The following is an 18653-nucleotide window of genomic DNA, read 5'->3' on the forward strand; positions in this document are numbered from 1 at the left end:
TATACTGTTTCTTCCTTCATGGTGAGTAATTTCTCCCTGCTCTTTCACCCTTCTCTCCAAATATGACATTTTTAGGGTGATATGTTAATTTGACATGAATATAGTAGTGTTTCGAATATCAAATGTCATTTGAATGTTCAATCTCATCCTCCACCTATGATGATCTCCGACTGAATATCCTTTCTTGCTTTGATTGCCAGTCTTTCCTGCTCATTCAAAAATGTGTCTCCTCTGAAGCAGGAGCAACACCAAGCTCTGATGGCAATACAGAGAATCATAACCATAACCAACACTTTCCTTTTATTTTGTGTCCATTGAAACTCATCTTTTGTTGTTGTTTATGTTAAATGAAAAGAATCTGAAGGTGCAATTTTATCATATTATTGCAAGAAACAAAATCATGACAATTTCCATCAGTAAGACTGTGAGGGTTTCATATACTGTTTCTTCCTTGATGGTGAGTAAACTCCCCGCTCTTTCATCCTTCTCTCCAAATAGGACATTTTGAGAGTGATAGGTTACTAGTGCATGAATAAAGTAGTGTTTCGACTATCAAAAGTCATTTAAATGTTCACTCTTTTCCTTCAGTGATGATGTGTGTGTGTTCCATAGCCTGGTTTTCTTTGATGCTGAGTCTTTCGTGCTCTTTCAAAGGTGCTTCTCCTTTAAAGCAGCAGCAACAGTCCCCTCTGCTGGTTGCAAAGAAAATTGTTAAAAGCTTACAGCACCTGGTATTCCCAGGCGGTCTCCCATCCAAGTACTAACCAGGCCCGACCCTGCTTAGCTTCCGAGATCGGACGAGATCGGGCGTGTTCAGGGTGGTATGGCCGTAAGCGATTAACTCGACCCACAATACCTTATTTATACATGTGAATCGCCACCATCATCAATAGCATGGTTGCTTTGTGACCATCCAAACTTGTTTTTTATTGTTATATAATGTTAAGGAAAAGACACTCAAGGTGCAATTTTCTCATAATATAGCAAGAAAAAAATCACTACCATAATTTAATAATGTCCTTCAGTAATAATGTCAGGGTTTCATATACTGTTTCTTCCTTCATGGTGAGTAATTTCTCCCTGCTCTTTCACCCTTCTCTCCAAATATGACATTTTTAGGGTGATATGTTAATTTGACATGAATATAGTAGTGTTTCGAATATCAAATGTCATTTGAATGTTCAATCTCATCCTCCACCTATGATGATCTCCGACTGAATATCCTTTCTTGCTTTGATTGCCAGTCTTTCCTGCTCATTCAAAAATGTGTCTCCTCTGAAGCAGGAGCAACACCAAGCTCTGATGGCAATACAGAGAATCATAACCATAACCAACACTTTCCTTTTATTTGTGTCCATTGAAACTCATCTTTTGTTGTTGTTTATCTTAAATGAAAAGAATCTGAAGGTGCAATTTTATCATATTATTGCAAGAAACAAAATCATGACAATTTCCATCAGTAAGACTGTGAGGGTTTCATATACTGTTTCTTCCTTGATGGTGAGTAAACTCCCCGCTCTTTCATCCTTCTCTCCAAATAGGACATTTTGAGAGTGATAGGTTACTAGTGAATGAATAAAGTAGTGTTTCGACTATAAAAAGTCATTTAAATGTTCACTCTTTTCCTTCAGTGATGATGTGTGTGTGTTCCATAGCCTGGTTTTCTTTGATGCTGAGTCTTTCGTGCTCTTTCAAAGGTGCTTCTCCTTTAAAGCAGCAGCAACAGTCCCCTCTGCTGGTTGCAAAGAAAATTGTTAAAAGCTAACAGCACCTGGTATTCCCAGGCGGTCTCCCATCCAAGTACTAACCAGGCCCGACCCTGCTTAGCTTCCGAGATCGGACAAGATCGGGCGTGTTCAGGGTGGTATGGCCGTAAGCGATTAACTCAACCCACAATACCTTATTTATACATGTGAATCGCCACCATCATCAATAGCATGGTTGCTTTGTGACCATCCAAACTTGTTTTTTATTGTTATATAATGTTAAGGAAAAGACACTCAAGGTGCAATTTTCTCAGAATATAGCAAGAAAAAAATCACTACAATAATTTAATAAAGTCCTTCAGTAATAATGTCAGGGTTTCATATACTGTTTCTTCCTTCATGGTGAGTAATTTCTCCCTGCTCTTTCACCCTTCTCTCCAAATATGACATTTTTAGGGTGATATGTTAATTTGACATGAATATAGTAGTGTTTCGAATATCAAATGTCATTTGAATGTTCAATCTCATCCTCCACCTATGATGATCTCCGACTGAATATCCTTTCTTGCTTTGATTGCCAGTCTTTCCTGCTCATTCAAAAATGTGTCTCCTCTGAAGCAGGAGCAACACCAAGCTCTGATGGCAATACAGAGAATCATAACCATAACCAACACTTTCCTTTTATTTTGTGTCCATTGAAACTCATCTTTTGTTGTTGTTTATGTTAAATGAAAAGAATCTGAAGGTGCAATTTTATCATATTATTGCAAGAAACAAAATCATGACAATTTCCATCAGTAAGACTGTGAGGGTTTCATATACTGTTTCTTCCTTGATGGTGAGTAAACTCCCCGCTCTTTCATCCTTCTCTCCAAATAGGACATTTTGAGAGTGATAGGTTACTAGTGCATGAATAAAGTAGTGTTTCGACTATCAAAAGTCATTTAAATGTTCACTCTTTTCCTTCAGTGATGATGTGTGTGTGTTCCATAGCCTGGTTTTCTTTGATGCTGAGTCTTTCGTGCTCTTTCAAAGGTGCTTCTCCTTTAAAGCAGCAGCAACAGTCCCCTCTGCTGGTTGCAAAGAAAATTGTTAAAAGCTTACAGCACCTGGTATTCCCAGGCGGTCTCCCATCCAAGTACTAACCAGGCCCGACCCTGCTTAGCTTCCGAGATCGGACGAGATCGGGCGTGTTCAGGGTGGTATGGCCGTAAGCGATTAACTCGACCCACAATACCTTATTTATACATGTGAATCGCCACCATCATCAATAGCATGGTTGCTTTGTGACCATCCAAACTTGTTTTTTATTGTTATATAATGTTAAGGAAAAGACACTCAAGGTGCAATTTTCTCATAATATAGCAAGAAAAAAATCACTACCATAATTTAATAATGTCCTTCAGTAATAATGTCAGGGTTTCATATACTGTTTCTTCCTTCATGGTGAGTAATTTCTCCCTGCTCTTTCACCCTTCTCTCCAAATATGACATTTTTAGGGTGATATGTTAATTTGACATGAATATAGTAGTGTTTCGAATATCAAATGTCATTTGAATGTTCAATCTCATCCTCCACCTATGATGATCTCCGACTGAATATCCTTTCTTGCTTTGATTGCCAGTCTTTCCTGCTCATTCAAAAATGTGTCTCCTCTGAAGCAGGAGCAACACCAAGCTCTGATGGCAATACAGAGAATCATAACCATAACCAACACTTTCCTTTTATTTGTGTCCATTGAAACTCATCTTTTGTTGTTGTTTATCTTAAATGAAAAGAATCTGAAGGTGCAATTTTATCATATTATTGCAAGAAACAAAATCATGACAATTTCCATCAGTAAGACTGTGAGGGTTTCATATACTGTTTCTTCCTTGATGGTGAGTAAACTCCCCGCTCTTTCATCCTTCTCTCCAAATAGGACATTTTGAGAGTGATAGGTTACTAGTGAATGAATAAAGTAGTGTTTCGACTATAAAAAGTCATTTAAATGTTCACTCTTTTCCTTCAGTGATGATGTGTGTGTGTTCCATAGCCTGGTTTTCTTTGATGCTGAGTCTTTCGTGCTCTTTCAAAGGTGCTTCTCCTTTAAAGCAGCAGCAACAGTCCCCTCTGCTGGTTGCAAAGAAAATTGTTAAAAGCTAACAGCACCTGGTATTCCCAGGCGGTCTCCCATCCAAGTACTAACCAGGCCCGACCCTGCTTAGCTTCCGAGATCGGACAAGATCGGGCGTGTTCAGGGTGGTATGGCCGTAAGCGATTAACTCAACCCACAATACCTTATTTATACATGTGAATCGCCACCATCATCAATAGCATGGTTGCTTTGTGACCATCCAAACTTGTTTTTTATTGTTATATAATGTTAAGGAAAAGACACTCAAGGTGCAATTTTCTCAGAATATAGCAAGAAAAAAATCACTACAATAATTTAATAAAGTCCTTCAGTAATAATGTCAGGGTTTCATATACTGTTTCTTCCTTCATGGTGAGTAATTTCTCCCTGCTCTTTCACCCTTCTCTCCAAATATGACATTTTTAGGGTGATATGTTAATTTGACATGAATATAGTAGTGTTTCGAATATCAAATGTCATTTGAATGTTCAATCTCATCCTCCACCTATGATGATCTCCGACTGAATATCCTTTCTTGCTTTGATTGCCAGTCTTTCCTGCTCATTCAAAAATGTGTCTCCTCTGAAGCAGGAGCAACACCAAGCTCTGATGGCAATACAGAGAATCATAACCATAACCAACACTTTCCTTTTATTTTGTGTCCATTGAAACTCATCTTTTGTTGTTGTTTATGTTAAATGAAAAGAATCTGAAGGTGCAATTTTATCATATTATTGCAAGAAACAAAATCATGACAATTTCCATCAGTAAGACTGTGAGGGTTTCATGTACTGTTTCTTCCTTGATGGTGAGTAAACTCCCCGCTCTTTCATCCTTCTCTCCAAATAGGACATTTTGAGAGTGATAGGTTACTAGTGCATGAATAAAGTAGTGTTTCGACTATCAAAAGTCATTTAAATGTTCACTCTTTTCCTTCAGTGATGATGTGTGTGTGTTCCATAGCCTGGTTTTCTTTGATGCTGAGTCTTTCGTGCTCTTTCAAAGGTGCTTCTCCTTTAAAGCAGCAGCAACAGTCCCCTCTGCTGGTTGCAAAGAAAATTGTTAAAATCTTACAGCACCTGGTATTCCCAGGCGGTCTCCCATCCAAGTACGAACCAGGCCCGACCCTGCTTAGCTTCCGAGATCGGACGAGATCGGGCGTGTTCAGGGTGGTATGGCCGTAAGCGATTAACTCGACCCACAATACCTTATTTATACATGTGAATCGCCACCATCATCAATAGCATGGTTGCTTTGTGACCATCCAAACTTGTTTTTTATTGTTATATAATGTTAAGGAAAAGACACTCAAGGTGCAATTTTCTCATAATATAGCAAGAAAAAAATCACTACAATAATTTAATAATGTCCTTCAGTAATAATGTCAGGGTTTCATATACTGTTTCTTCCTTCATGGTGAGTAATTTCTCCCTGCTCTTTCACCCTTCTCTCCAAATATGACATTTTTAGGGTGATATGTTAATTTGACATGAATATAGTAGTGTTTCGAATATCAAATGTCATTTGAATGTTCAATCTCATCCTCCACCTATGATGATCTCCGACTGAATATCCTTTCTTGCTTTGATTGCCAGTCTTTCCTGCTCATTCAAAAATGTGTCTCCTCTGAAGCAGGAGCAACACCAAGCTCTGATGGCAATACAGAGAATCATAACCATAACCAACACTTTCCTTTTATTTTGTGTCCATTGAAACTCATCTTTTGTTGTTGTTTATGTTAAATGAAAAGAATCTGAAGGTGCAATTTTATCATATTATTGCAAGAAACAAAATCATGACAATTTCCATCAGTAAGACTGTGAGGGTTTCATATACTGTTTCTTCCTTGATGGTGAGTAAACTCCCCGCTCTTTCATCCTTCTCTCCAAGTAGGACATTTTGAGAGTGATAGGTTACTAGTGCATGAATAAAGTAGTGTTTCGACTATCAAAAGTCATTTAAATGTTCACTCTTTTCCTTCAGTGATGATGTGTGTGTGTTCCATAGCCTGGTTTTCTTTGATGCTGAGTCTTTCGTGCTCTTTCAAAGGTGCTTCTCCTTTAAAGCAGCAGCAACAGTCCCCTCTGCTGGTTGCAAAGAAAATTGTTAAAATCTTACAGCACCTGGTATTCCCAGGCGGTCTCCCATCCAAGTACTAACCAGGCCCGACCCTGCTTAGCTTCCGAGATCGGACGAGATCGTGCGTGTTCAGGGTGGTATGGCCGTAAGCGATTAACTCGACCCACAAAACCTTATTTATACATGTGAATCGCCACCATCATCAATAGCATGGTTGCTTTGTGACCATCCAAACTTGTTTTTTATTGTTATATAATGTTAAGGAAAAGACACTCAAGGTGCAATTTTCTCATAATATAGCAAGAAAAAAATCACTACAATAATTTAATAATGTCCTTCAGTAATAATGTCAGGGTTTCATATACTGTTTCTTCCTTCATGGTGAGTAATTTCTCCCTGCTCTTTCACCCTTCTCTCCAAATATGACATTTTTAGGGTGATATGTTAATTTGACATGAATATAGTAGTGTTTCGAATATCAAATGTCATTTGAATGTTCAATCTCATCCTCCACCTATGATGATCTCCGACTGAATATCCTTTCTTGCTTTGATTGCCAGTCTTTCCTGCTCATTCAAAAATGTGTCTCCTCTGAAGCAGGAGCAACACCAAGCTCTGATGGCAATACAGAGAATCATAACCATAACCAACACTTTCCTTTTATTTTGTGTCCATTGAAACTCATCTTTTGTTGTTGTTTATGTTAAATGAAAAGAATCTGAAGGTGCAATTTTATCATATTATTGCAAGAAACAAAATCATGACAATTTCCATCAGTAAGACTGTGAGGGTTTCATATACTGTTTCTTCCTTGATGGTGAGTAAACTCCCCGCTCTTTCATCCTTCTCTCCAAATAGGACATTTTGAGAGTGATAGGTTACTAGTGCATGAATAAAGTAGTGTTTCGACTATCAAAAGTCATTGAAATGTTCACTCTTTTCCTTCAGTGATGATGTGTGTGTGTTCCATAGCCTGGTTTTCTTTGATGCTGAGTCTTTCGTGCTCTTTCAAAGGTGCTTCTCCTTTAAAGCAGCAGCAACAGTCCCCTCTGCTGGTTGCAAAGAAAATTGTTAAAAGCTTACAGCACCTGGTATTCCCAGGCGGTCTCCCATCCAAGTACTAACCAGGCCCGACCCTGCTTAGCTTCCGAGATCGGACGAGATCGGGCGTGTTCAGGGTGGTATGGCCGTAAGCGATTAACTCGACCCACAAAACCTTATTTATACATGTGAATCGCCACCATCATCAATAGCATGGTTGCTTTGTGACCATCCAAACTTGTTTTTTATTGTTATATAATGTTAAGGAAAAGACACTCAAGGTGCAATTTTCTCATAATATAGCAAGAAAAAAATCACTACAATAATTTAATAATGTCCTTCAGTAATAATGTCAGGGTTTCATATACTGTTTCTTCCTTCATGGTGAGTAATTTCTCCCTGCTCTTTCACCCTTCTCTCCAAATATGACATTTTTAGGGTGATATGTTAATTTGACATGAATATAGTAGTGTTTCGAATATCAAATGTCATTTGAATGTTCAATCTCATCCTCCACCTATGATGATCTCCGACTGAATATCCTTTCTTGCTTTGATTGCCAGTCTTTCCTGCTCATTCAAAAATGTGTCTCCTCTGAAGCAGGAGCAACACCAAGCTCTGATGGCAATACAGAGAATCATAACCATAACCAACACTTTCCTTTTATTTTGTGTCCATTGAAACTCATCTTTTGTTGTTGTTTATCTTAAATGAAAAGAATCTGAAGGTGCAATTTTATCATATTATTGCAAGAAACAAAATCATGACAATTTCCATCAGTAAGACTGTGAGGGTTTCATATACTGTTTCTTCCTTGATGGTGAGTAAACTCCCCGCTCTTTCATCCTTCTCTCCAAATAGGACATTTTGAGAGTGATAGGTTACTAGTGAATGAATAAAGTAGTGTTTCGACTATCAAAAGTCATTTAAATGTTCACTCTTTTCCTTCAGTGATGATGTGTGTGTGTTCCATAGCCTGGTTTTCTTTGATGCTGAGTCTTTCGTGCTCTTTCAAAGGTGCTTCTCCTTTAAAGCAGCAGCAACAGTCCCCTCTGCTGGTTGCAAAGAAAATTGTTAAAAGCTTACAGCACCTGGTATTCCCAGGCGGTCTCCCATCCAAGTACTAACCAGGCCCGACCCTGCTTAGCTTGCGAGATCGGACGAGATGGGGCGTGTTCAGGGTGGTATGGCCGTAAGCGATTAACTCGACCCACAATACCTTATTTATACATGTGAATCGCCACCATCATCAATAGCATGGTTGCTTTGTGACCATCCAAACTTGTTTTTTATTGTTATATAATGTTAAGGAAAAGACACTCAAGGTGCAATTTTCTCATAATATAGCAAGAAAAAAATCACTACAATAATTTAATAATGTCCTTCAGTAATAATGTCAGGGTTTCATATACTGTTTCTTCCTTCATGGTGAGTAATTTCTCCCTGCTCTTTCACCCTTCTCTCCAAATATGACATTTTTAGGGTGATATGTTAATTTGACATGAATATAGTAGTGTTTCGAATATCAAATGTCATTTGAATGTTCAATCTCATCCTCCACCTATGATGATCTCCGACTGAATATCCTTTCTTGCTTTGATTGCCAGTCTTTCCTGCTCATTCAAAAATGTGTCTCCTCTGAAGCAGGAGCAACACCAAGCTCTGATGGCAATACAGAGAATCATAACCATAACCAACACTTTCCTTTTATTTTGTGTCCATTGAAACTCATCTTTTGTTGTTGTTTATCTTAAATGAAAAGAATCTGAAGGTGCAATTTTATCATATTATTGCAAGAAACAAAATCATGACAATTTCCATCAGTAAGACTGTGAGGGTTTCATATACTGTTTCTTCCTTGATGGTGAGTAAACTCCCCGCTCTTTCATCCTTCTCTCCAAATAGGACATTTTGAGAGTGATAGGTTACTAGTGAATGAATAAAGTAGTGTTTCGACTATCAAAAGTCATTTAAATGTTCACTCTTTTCCTTCAGTGATGATGTGTGTGTGTTCCATAGCCTGGTTTTCTTTGATGCTGAGTCTTTCGTGCTCTTTCAAAGGTGCTTCTCCTTTAAAGCAGCAGCAACAGTCCCCTCTGCTGGTTGCAAAGAAAATTGTTAAAAGCTAACAGCACCTGGTATTCCCAGGCGGTCTCCCATCCAAGTACTAACCAGGCCCGACCCTGCTTAGCTTCCGAGATCGGACAAGATCGGGCGTGTTCAGGGTGGTATGGCCGTAAGCGATTAACTCGACCCACAATACCTTATTTATACATGTGAATCGCCACCATCATCAATAGCATGGTTGCTTTGTGACCATCCAAACTTGTTTTTTATTGTTATATAATGTTAAGGAAAAGACACTCAAGGTGCAATTTTCTCAGAATATAGCAAGAAAAAAATCACTACAATAATTTAATAAAGTCGTTCAGTAATAATGTCAGGGTTTCATATACTGTTTCTTCCTTCATGGTGAGTAATTTCTCCCTGCTCTTTCACCCTTCTCTCCAAATATGACATTTTTAGGGTGATATGTTAATTTGACATGAATATAGTAGTGTTTCGAATATCAAATGTCATTTGAATGTTCAATCTCATCCTCCACCTATGATGATCTCCGACTGAATATCCTTTCTTGCTTTGATTGCCAGTCTTTCCTGCTCATTCAAAAATGTGTCTCCTCTGAAGCAGGAGCAACACCAAGCTCTGATGGCAATACAGAGAATCATAACCATAACCAACACTTTCCTTTTATTTTGTGTCCATTGAAACTCATCTTTTGTTGTTGTTTATGTTAAATGAAAAGAATCTGAAGGTGCAATTTTATCATATTATTGCAAGAAACAAAATCATGACAATTTCCATCAGTAAGACTGTGAGGGTTTCATATACTGTTTCTTCCTTGATGGTGAGTAAACTCCCCGCTCTTTCATCCTTCTCTCCAAATAGGACATTTTGAGAGTGATAGGTTACTAGTGCATGAATAAAGTAGTGTTTCGACTATCAAAAGTCCTTTAAATGTTCACTCTTTTCCTTCAGTGATGATGTGTGTGTGTTCCATAGCCTGGTTTTCTTTGATGCTGAGTCTTTCGTGCTCTTTCAAAGGTGCTTCTCCTTTAAAGCAGCAGCAACAGTCCCCTCTGCTGGTTGCAAAGAAAATTGTTAAAAGCTTACAGCACCTGGTATTCCCAGGCGGTCTCCCATCCAAGTACTGACCAGGCCCGACCCTGCTTAGCTTCCGAGATCGGACGAGATCGGGCGTGTTCAGGGTGGTATGGCCGTAAGCGATTAACTCGACCCACAAAACCTTATTTATACATGTGAATCGCCACCATCATCAATAGCATGGTTGCTTTGTGACCATCCAAACTTGTTTTTTATTGTTATATAATGTTAAGGAAAAGACACTCAAGGTGCAATTTTCTCATAATATAGCAAGAAAAAAATCACTACAATAATTTAATAATGTCCTTCAGTAATAATGTCAGGGTTTCATATACTGTTTCTTCCTTCATGGTGAGTAATTTCTCCCTGCTCTTTCACCCTTCTCTCCAAATATGATATTTTTAGGGTGATATATTAATTTGACATGAATATAGTAGTGTTTCGAATATCAAATGTCATTTGAATGTTCAATCTCATCCTCCACCTATGATGATCTCCGACTGAATATCCTTTCTTGCTTTGATTGCCAGTCTTTCCTGCTCATTCAAAAATGTGTCTCCTCTGAAGCAGGAGCAACACCAAGCTCTGATGGCAATACAGAGAATCATAACCATAACCAACACTTTCCTTTTATTTTGTGTCCATTGAAACTCATCTTTTGTTGTTGTTTATGTTAAATGAAAAGAATCTGAAGGTGCAATTTTATCATATTATTGCAAGAAACAAAATCATGACAATTTCCATCAGTAAGACTGTGAGGGTTTCATATACTGTTTCTTCCTTGATGGTGAGTAAACTCCCCGCTCTTTCATCCTTCTCTCCAAATAGGACATTTTGAGAGTGATAGGTTACTAGTGCATGAATAAAGTAGTGTTTCGACTATCAAAAGTCCTTTAAATGTTCACTCTTTTCCTTCAGTGATGATGTGTGTGTGTTCCATAGCCTGGTTTTCTTTGATGCTGAGTCTTTCGTGCTCTTTCAAAGGTGCTTCTCCTTTAAAGCAGCAGCAACAGTCCCCTCTGCTGGTTGCAAAGAAAATTGTTAAAAGCTTACAGCACCTGGTATTCCCAGGCGGTCTCCCATCCAAGTACTAACCAGGCCCGACCCTGCTTAGCTTCCGAGATCGGACGAGATCGGGCGTGTTCAGGGTGGTATGGCCGTAAGCGATTAACTCGACCCACAATACCTTATTTATACATGTGAATCGCCACCATCATCAATAGCATGGTTGCTTTGTGACCATCCAAACTTGTTTTTTATTGTTATATAATGTTAAGGAAAAGACACTCAAGGTGCAATTTTCTCATAATATAGCAAGAAAAAAATCAATACAATAATTTAATAATGTCCTTCAGTAATAATGTCAGGGTTTCATATACTGTTTCTTCCTTCATGGTGAGTAATTTCTCCCTGCTCTTTCACCCTTCTCTCCAAATATGACATTTTTAGGGTGATATGTTAATTTGACATGAATATAGTAGTGTTTCGAATATCAAATGTCATTTGAATGTTCAATCTCATCCTCCACCTATGATGATCTCCGACTGAATATCCTTTCTTGCTTTGATTGCCAGTCTTTCCTGCTCATTCAAAAATGTGTCTCCTCTGAAGCAGGAGCAACACCAAGCTCTGATGGCAATACAGAGAATCATAACCATAACCAACACTTTCCTTTTATTTTGTGTCCATTGAAACTCATCTTTTGTTGTTGTTTATGTTAAATGAAAAGAATCTGAAGGTGCAATTTTATCATATTATTGCAAGAAACAAAATCATGACAATTTCCATCAGTAAGACTGTGAGGGTTTCATATACTGTTTCTTCCTTGATGGTGAGTAAACTCCCCGCTCTTTCATCCTTCTCTCCAAATAGGACATTTTGAGAGTGATAGGTTACTAGTGCATGAATAAAGTAGTGTTTCGACTATCAAAAGTCATTTAAATGTTCACTCTTTTCCTTCAGTGATGATGTGTGTGTGTTCCATAGCCTGGTTTTCTTTGATGCTGAGTCTTTCGTGCTCTTTCAAAGGTGCTTCTCCTTTAAAGTAGCAGCAACAGTCCCCTCTGCTGGTTGCAAAGAAAATTGTTAAAAGCTTACAGCACCTGGTATTCCCAGGCGGTCTCCCATCCAAGTACTAACCAGGCCCGACCCTGCTTAGCTTCCGAGATCGGACGAGATCGGGCGTGTTCAGGGTGGTATGGCCGTAAGCGATTAACTCGACCCACAATACCTTATTTATACATGTGAATCGCCACCATCATCAATAGCATGGTTGCTTTGTGACCATCCGAACTTGTTTTTTATTGTTATATAATGTTAAGGAAAAGACACTCAAGGTGCAATTTTCTCATAATATAGCAAGAAAAAAATCACTACAATAATTTAATAATGTCCTTCAGTAATAATGTCAGGGTTTCATATACTGTTTCTTCCTTCATGGTGAGTAATTTCTCCCTGCTCTTTCACCCTGCTCTCCAAATATGACATTTTTAGGGTGATATGTTAATTTGACATGAATATAGTAGTGTTTCGAATATCAAATGTCATTTGAATGTTCAATCTCATCCTCCACCTATGATGATCTCCGACTGAATATCCTTTCTTGCTTTGATTGCCAGTCTTTCCTGCTCATTCAAAAATGTGTCTCCTCTGAAGCAGGAGCAACACCAAGCTCTGATGGCAATACAGAGAATCATAACCATAACCAACACTTTCCTTTTATTTTGTGTCCATTGAAACTCATCTTTTGTTGTTGTTTATCTTAAATGAAAAGAATCTGAAGGTGCAATTTTATCATATTATTGCAAGAAACAAAATCATGACAATTTCCATCAGTAAGACTGTGAGGGTTTCATATACTGTTTCTTCCTTGATGGTGAGTAAACTCCCCGCTCTTTCATCCTTCTCTCCAAATAGGACATTTTGAGAGTGATAGGTTACTAGTGCATGAATAAAGTAGTGTTTCGACTATCAAAAGTCATTTAAATGTTCACTCTTTTCCTTCAGTGATGATGTGTGTGTGTTCCATAGCCTGGTTTTCTTTGATGCTGAGTCTTTCGTGCTCTTTCAAAGGTGCTTCTCCTTTAAAGCAGCAGCAACAGTCCCCTCTGCTGGTTGCAAAGAAAATTGTTAAAAGCTTACAGCACCTGGTATTCCCAGGCGGTCTCCCATCCAAGTACTAACCAGGCCCGACCCTGCTTAGCTTCCGAGATCGGACGAGATCGGGCGTGTTCAGGGTGGTATGGCCGTAAGCGATTAACTCGACCCACAATACCTTATTTATACATGTGAATCGCCACCATCATCAATAGCATGGTTGCTTTGTGACCATCCAAACTTGTTTTTTATTGTTATATAATGTTAAGGAAAAGACACTCAAGGTGCATTTTTCTCATAATATAGCAAGAAAAAAATCACTACAATAATTTAATAATGTCCTTCAGTAATAATGTCAGGGTTGCATATACTGTTTCTTCCTTCATGGTGAGTAATTTCTCCCTGCTCTTTCACCCTGCTCTCCAAATATGACATTTTTAGGGTGATATGTTAATTTGACATGAATATAGTAATGTTTCGAATATCAAATGTCATTTGAATGTTCAATCTCATCCTCCACCTATGATGATCTCCGACTGAATATCCTTTCTTGCTTTGATTGCCAGTCTTTCCTGCTCATTCAAAAATGTGTCTCCTCTGAAGCAGGAGCAACACCAAGCTCTGATGGCAATACAGAGAATCATAACCATAACCAACACTTTCCTTTTATTTTGTGTCCATTGAAACTCATCTTTTGTTGTTGTTTATGTTAAATGAAAAGAATCTGAAGGTGCAATTTTATCATATTATTGCAAGAAACAAAATCATGACAATTTCCATCAGTAAGACTGTGAGGGTTTCATATACTGTTTCTTCCTTGATGGTGAGTAAACTCCCCGCTCTTTCATCCTTCTCTCCAAATAGGACATTTTGAGAGTGATAGGTTACTAGTGCATGAATAAAGTAGTGTTTCGACTATCAAAAGTCATTTAAATGTTCACTCTTTTCCTTCAGTGATGATGTGTGTGTGTTCCATAGCCTGGTTTTCTTTGATGCTGAGTCTTTCGTGCTCTTTCAAAGGTGCTTCTCCTTTAAAGCAGCAGCAACAGTCCCCTCTGCTGGTTGCAAAGAAAATTGTTAAAAGCTTACAGCACCTGGTATTCCCAGGCGGTCTCCCATCCAAGTACTAACCAGGCCCGACCCTGCTTAGCTTCCGAGATCGGACGAGATCGGGCGTGTTCAGGGTGGTATGGCCGTAAGCGATTAACTCGACCCACAATACCTTATTTATACATGTGAATCGCCACCATCATCAATAGCATGGTTGCTTTGTGACCATCCAAACTTGTTTTTTATTGTTATATAATGTTAAGGAAAAGACACTCAAGGTGCAATTTTCTCATAATATAGCAAGAAAAAAATCACTACAATAATTTAATAATGTCCTTCAGTAATAATGTCAGGGTTTCATATACTGTTTCTTCCTTCATGGTGAGTAATTTCTCCCTGCTCTTTCACCCTGCTCTCCAAATATGACATTTTTAGGGTGATATGTTAATTTGACATGAATATAGTAGTGTTTCGAATATCAAATGTCATTTGAATGTTCAATCTCATCCTCCACCTATGATGATCTCCGACTGAATATCCTTTCTTGCTTTGATTGCCAGTCTTTCCTGCTCATTCAAAAATGTGTCTCCTCTGAAGCAGGAGCAACACCAAGCTCTGATGGCAATACAGAGAATCATAACCATAACCAACACTTTCCTTTTATTTTGTGTCCATTGAAACTCATCTTTTGTTGTTGTTTATCTTAAATGAAAAGAATCTGAAGGTGCAATTTTATCATATTATTGCAAGAAACAAAATCATGACAATTTCCATCAGTAAGACTGTGAGGGTTTCATATACTGTTTCTTCCTTGATGGTGAGTAAACTCCCCGCTCTTTCATCCTTCTCTCCAAATAGGACATTTTGAGAGTGATAGGTTACTAGTGCATGAATAAAGTAGTGTTTCGACTATCAAAAGTCATTTAAATGTTCACTCTTTTCCTTCAGTGATGATGTGTGTGTGTTCCATAGCCTGGTTTTCTTTGATGCTGAGTCTTTCGTGCTCTTTCAAAGGTGCTTCTCCTTTAAAGCAGCAGCAACAGTCCCCTCTGCTGGTTGCAAAGAAAATTGTTAAAAGCTTACAGCACCTGGTATTCCCAGGCGGTCTCCCATCCAAGTACTAACCAGGCCCGACCCTGCTTAGCTTCCGAGATCGGACGAGATCGGGCGTGTTCAGGGTGGTATGGCCGTAAGCGATTAACTCGACCCACAATACCTTATTTATACATGTGAATCGCCACCATCATCAATAGCATGGTTGCTTTGTGACCATCCAAACTTGTTTTTTATTGTTATATAATGTTAAGGAAAAGACACTCAAGGTGCAATTTTCTCATAATATAGCAAGAAAAAAATCACTACAATAATTTAATAATGTCCTTCAGTAATAATGTCAGGGTTGCATATACTGTTTCTTCCTTCATGGTGAGTAATTTCTCCCTGCTCTTTCACCCTTCTCTCCAAATATGACATTTTTAGGGTGATATGTTAATTTGACATGAATATAGTAATGTTTCGAATATCAAATGTCATTTGAATGTTCAATCTCATCCTCCACCTATGATGATCTCCGACTGAATATCCTTTCTTGCTTTGATTGCCAGTCTTTCCTGCTCATTCAAAAATGTGTCTCCTCTGAAGCAGGAGCAACACCAAGCTCTGATGGCAATACAGAGAATCATAACCATAACCAACACTTTCCTTTTATTTTGTGTCCATTGAAACTCATCTTTTGTTGTTGTTTATCTTAAATGAAAAGAATCTGAAGGTGCAATTTTACCATATTATTGCAAGAAACAAAATCATGACAATTTCCATCAGTAAGACTGTGAGGGTTTCATATACTGTTTCTTCCTTGATGGTGAGTAAACTCCCCGCTCTTTCATCCTTCTCTCCAAATAGGACATTTTGAGAGTGATAGGTTACTAGTGCATGAATAAAGTAGTGTTTCGACTATCAAAAGTCATTTAAATGTTCACTCTTTTCCTTCAGTGATGATGTGTGTGTGTTCCATAGCCTGGTTTTCTTTGATGCTGAGTCTTTCGTGCTCTTTCAAAGGTGCTTCTCCTTTAAAGCAGCAGCAACAGTCCCCTCTGCTGGTTGCAAAGAAAATTGTTAAAAGCTTACAGCACCTGGTATTCCCAGGCGGTCTCCCATCCAAGTACTAACCAGGCCCGACCCTGCTTAGCTTCCGAGATCGGACGAGATCGGGCGTGTTCAGGGTGGTATGGCCGTAAGCGATTAACTCGACCCACAATACCTTATTTATACATGTGAATCGCCACCATCATCAATAGCATGGTTGCTTTGTGACCATCCAAACTTGTTTTTTATTGTTATATAATGTTAAGGAAAAGACACTCAAGGTGCAATTTTCTCATAATATAGCAAGAAAAAAATCACTACAATAATTTAATAATGTCCTTCAGTAATAATGTCAGGGTTTCATATACTGTTTCTTCCTTCATGGTGAGTAATTTCTCCCTGCTCTTTCACCCTGCTCTCCAAATATGACATTTTTAGGGTGATATGTTAATTTGACATGAATATAGTAGTGTTTCGAATATCAAATGTCATTTGAATGTTCAATCTCATCCTCCACCTATGATGATCTCCGACTGAATATCCTTTCTTGCTTTGATTGCCAGTCTTTCCTGCTCATTCAAAAATGTGTCTCCTCTGAAGCAGGAGCAACACCAAGCTCTGATGGCAATACAGAGAATCATAACCATAACCAACACTTTCCTTTTATTTTGTGTCCATTGAAACTCATCTTTTGTTGTTGTTTATCTTAAATGAAAAGAATCTGAAGGTGCAATTTTATCATATTATTGCAAGAAACAAAATCATGACAATTTCCATCAGTAAGACTGTGAGGGTTTCATATACTGTTTCTTCCTTGATGGTGAGTAAACTCCCCGCTCTTTCATCCTTCTCTCCAAATAGGACATTTTGAGAGTGATAGGTTACTAGTGCATGAATAAAGTAGTGTTTCGACTATCAAAAGTCATTTAAATGTTCACTCTTTTCCTTCAGTGATGATGTGTGTGTGTTCCATAGCCTGGTTTTCTTTGATGCTGAGTCTTTCGTGCTCTTTCAAAGGTGCTTCTCCTTTAAAGCAGCAGCAACAGTCCCCTCTGCTGGTTGCAAAGAAAATTGTTAAAAGCTTACAGCACCTGGTATTCCCAGGCGGTCTCCCATCCAAGTACTAACCAGGCCCGACCCTGCTTAGCTTCCGAGATCGGACGAGATCGGGCGTGTTCAGGGTGGTATGGCCGTAAGCGATTAACTCGACCCACAATACCTTATTTATACATGTGAATCGCCACCATCATCAATAGCATGGTTGCTTTGTGACCATCCAAACTTGTTTTTTATTGTTATATAATGTTAAGGAAAAGACACTCAAGGTGCAATTTTCTCATAATATAGCAAGAAAAAAATCACTACAATAATTTAATAATGTCCTTCAGTAATAATGTCAGGGTTGCATATACTGTTTCTTCCTTCATGGTGAGTAATTTCTCCCTGCTCTTTCACCCTTCTCTCCAAATATGACATTTTTAGGGTGATATGTTAATTTGACATGAATATAGTAATGTTTCGAATATCAAATGTCATTTGAATGTTCAATCTCATCCTCCACCTATGATGATCTCCGACTGAATATCCTTTCTTGCTTTGATTGCCAGTCTTTCCTGCTCATTCAAAAATGTGTCTCCTCTGAAGCAGGAGCAACACCAAGCTCTGATGGCAATACAGAGAATCATAACCATAACCAACACTTTCCTTTTATTTTGTGTCCATTGAAACTCATCTTTTGTTGTTGTTTATCTTAAATGAAAAGAATCTGAAGGTGCAATTTTACCATATTATTGCAAGAAACAAAATCATGACAATTTCCATCAGTAAGACTGTGAGGGTTTCATATACTGTTTCTTCCTTGATGGTGAGTAAACTCCCCGCTCTTTCATCCTTCTCTCCAAATAGGACATTTTGAGAGTGATAGGTTACTAGTGCATGAATAAAGTAGTGTTTCGACTATCAAAAGTCATTTAAATGTTCACTCTTTTCCTTCAGTGATGATGTGTGTGTGTTCCATAGCCTGGTTTTCTTTGATGCTGAGTCTTTCGTGCTCTTTCAAAGGTGCTTCTCCTTTAAAGCAGCAGCAACAGTCCCCTCTGCTGGTTGCAAAGAAAATTGTTAAAAGCTTACAGCACCTGGTATTCCCAGGCGGTCTCCCATCCAAGTACTAACCAGGCCCGACCCTGCTTAGCTTCCGAGATCGGACGAGATCGGGCGTGTTCAGGGTGGTATGGCCGTAAGCGATTAACTCGACCCACAATACCTTATTTATACATGTGAATCGCCACCATCATCAATAGCATGGTTGCTTTGT

At 38.5% G+C, this 18653-nt stretch overlaps 18 non-coding genes across 18 annotated transcripts; all 18 read right to left on the minus strand.

Moving 5' to 3' along the window:
- Nucleotides 1-716: 716 nt before the first annotated feature.
- LOC133957780 (5S ribosomal RNA) lies at nt 717-835 on the minus strand. The gene has a single exon (XR_009921553.1). It is a non-coding gene; the product is annotated as a 5S ribosomal RNA (ribosomal RNA).
- Nucleotides 836-1759: 924 nt separating this feature from the next.
- On the minus strand, nt 1760-1878 carry LOC133957806 (5S ribosomal RNA). The gene has a single exon (XR_009921576.1). It is a non-coding gene; the product is annotated as a 5S ribosomal RNA (ribosomal RNA).
- Nucleotides 1879-2803: 925 nt separating this feature from the next.
- LOC133957793 (5S ribosomal RNA) lies at nt 2804-2922 on the minus strand. The gene has a single exon (XR_009921564.1). It is a non-coding gene; the product is annotated as a 5S ribosomal RNA (ribosomal RNA).
- A 924-nt stretch (nt 2923-3846) lies between these two features.
- LOC133957807 (5S ribosomal RNA) lies at nt 3847-3965 on the minus strand. Its single transcript, XR_009921577.1, has one exon. It is a non-coding gene; the product is annotated as a 5S ribosomal RNA (ribosomal RNA).
- A 925-nt stretch (nt 3966-4890) lies between these two features.
- LOC133957800 (5S ribosomal RNA) lies at nt 4891-5009 on the minus strand. Its single transcript, XR_009921570.1, has one exon. It is a non-coding gene; the product is annotated as a 5S ribosomal RNA (ribosomal RNA).
- Nucleotides 5010-5934: 925 nt separating this feature from the next.
- LOC133957831 (5S ribosomal RNA) lies at nt 5935-6053 on the minus strand. The gene has a single exon (XR_009921600.1). It is a non-coding gene; the product is annotated as a 5S ribosomal RNA (ribosomal RNA).
- A 925-nt stretch (nt 6054-6978) lies between these two features.
- On the minus strand, nt 6979-7097 carry LOC133957805 (5S ribosomal RNA). Its single transcript, XR_009921575.1, has one exon. It is a non-coding gene; the product is annotated as a 5S ribosomal RNA (ribosomal RNA).
- A 925-nt stretch (nt 7098-8022) lies between these two features.
- LOC133957870 (5S ribosomal RNA) lies at nt 8023-8141 on the minus strand. Its single transcript, XR_009921637.1, has one exon. It is a non-coding gene; the product is annotated as a 5S ribosomal RNA (ribosomal RNA).
- A 925-nt stretch (nt 8142-9066) lies between these two features.
- LOC133957808 (5S ribosomal RNA) lies at nt 9067-9185 on the minus strand. The gene has a single exon (XR_009921578.1). It is a non-coding gene; the product is annotated as a 5S ribosomal RNA (ribosomal RNA).
- A 925-nt stretch (nt 9186-10110) lies between these two features.
- On the minus strand, nt 10111-10229 carry LOC133957680 (5S ribosomal RNA). Its single transcript, XR_009921458.1, has one exon. It is a non-coding gene; the product is annotated as a 5S ribosomal RNA (ribosomal RNA).
- Nucleotides 10230-11154: 925 nt separating this feature from the next.
- LOC133957816 (5S ribosomal RNA) lies at nt 11155-11273 on the minus strand. Its single transcript, XR_009921586.1, has one exon. It is a non-coding gene; the product is annotated as a 5S ribosomal RNA (ribosomal RNA).
- A 925-nt stretch (nt 11274-12198) lies between these two features.
- LOC133957827 (5S ribosomal RNA) lies at nt 12199-12317 on the minus strand. Its single transcript, XR_009921597.1, has one exon. It is a non-coding gene; the product is annotated as a 5S ribosomal RNA (ribosomal RNA).
- A 925-nt stretch (nt 12318-13242) lies between these two features.
- On the minus strand, nt 13243-13361 carry LOC133957839 (5S ribosomal RNA). The gene has a single exon (XR_009921608.1). It is a non-coding gene; the product is annotated as a 5S ribosomal RNA (ribosomal RNA).
- Nucleotides 13362-14286: 925 nt separating this feature from the next.
- Nucleotides 14287-14405, minus strand: LOC133957851 (5S ribosomal RNA). The gene has a single exon (XR_009921619.1). It is a non-coding gene; the product is annotated as a 5S ribosomal RNA (ribosomal RNA).
- Nucleotides 14406-15330: 925 nt separating this feature from the next.
- On the minus strand, nt 15331-15449 carry LOC133957863 (5S ribosomal RNA). Its single transcript, XR_009921630.1, has one exon. It is a non-coding gene; the product is annotated as a 5S ribosomal RNA (ribosomal RNA).
- Nucleotides 15450-16374: 925 nt separating this feature from the next.
- LOC133957874 (5S ribosomal RNA) lies at nt 16375-16493 on the minus strand. The gene has a single exon (XR_009921640.1). It is a non-coding gene; the product is annotated as a 5S ribosomal RNA (ribosomal RNA).
- Nucleotides 16494-17418: 925 nt separating this feature from the next.
- Nucleotides 17419-17537, minus strand: LOC133957880 (5S ribosomal RNA). Its single transcript, XR_009921644.1, has one exon. It is a non-coding gene; the product is annotated as a 5S ribosomal RNA (ribosomal RNA).
- A 925-nt stretch (nt 17538-18462) lies between these two features.
- Nucleotides 18463-18581, minus strand: LOC133957892 (5S ribosomal RNA). The gene has a single exon (XR_009921656.1). It is a non-coding gene; the product is annotated as a 5S ribosomal RNA (ribosomal RNA).
- Nucleotides 18582-18653: the final 72 nt, after the last annotated feature.

This window comes from Platichthys flesus, chromosome 7 (assembly GCF_949316205.1).
Source record: "Platichthys flesus chromosome 7, fPlaFle2.1, whole genome shotgun sequence".
NCBI classification, from domain to species: domain Eukaryota; kingdom Metazoa; phylum Chordata; class Actinopteri; order Pleuronectiformes; family Pleuronectidae; genus Platichthys; species Platichthys flesus.